General features: G+C 34.9%; 1 non-coding gene across 1 annotated transcript; it reads right to left on the bottom strand.

The window, feature by feature from the left end:
• Positions 1-208: 208 nt before the first annotated feature.
• On the bottom strand, positions 209-283 carry Trnav-uac. The gene has a single exon. It is a non-coding gene; the product is annotated as a tRNA-Val (tRNA).
• Positions 284-662: the final 379 nt, after the last annotated feature.

Here is a 662-nt window from a genome sequence, read left to right as displayed (position 1 = left end):
TTAAACTTAATTCCTAATAATATATTGCTAAGTTTATATCTTTAAATACATATATTTTCTTTGTTTAAACGAAATTTATCAAAGTGATCCCTAATTCGTTTTGACTAGTTTATTTTTTAAAGGTTCTTTAAATAGAACTTTTTGAGATTTGGTTACAACTTCTTATGCAACAATTTAATTATGTACAGGAGAAAAAGCCAAAAATAGTTGGTTCCGCCTTGGATCGAACCGGGGACCTTCTGCGTGTAAAGCAGACGTGATAACCCGCTACACTTACGGAACCTATACCACTTTTTTTCTTTAATATCTACCGATTCAAATTTACATATTATCTAGATCATTATTACCTAACCTACCCTCAAGCTCTTGACCTCGTTCAAAGAACAAGGTATGGACAACTCAATAAAGTTGGCGTGCAGGCCAGCTTAAATACGTCATGACTATTAACAAATTGAATTAATAATAAATAAATTCATTTCTAACTTAGAGAGCACTTCAGTGGTGGACTAAGTCGGTCGGGGGCTCGGGGCGGCGAAGCTAAATGTGGCCCCCGGTCTGTTCAGATTATGATATACTTCTAATTCACATTTTGTAAAAATTGAATGGCGTATGTACAGGGTGAGTCAACGATAGAGTAAAGTCCATTATCTCATTTGTTTCGA

The sequence above is a fragment of the Sitophilus oryzae genome, unplaced genomic scaffold (assembly GCF_002938485.1).
Source record: "Sitophilus oryzae breed Bouriz unplaced genomic scaffold, Soryzae_2.0 scaffold_953_pilon_pilon, whole genome shotgun sequence".
NCBI lineage: Eukaryota > Metazoa > Arthropoda > Insecta > Coleoptera > Curculionidae > Sitophilus > Sitophilus oryzae.
This window is presented reverse-complemented; position numbering and strand designations above follow the sequence as displayed.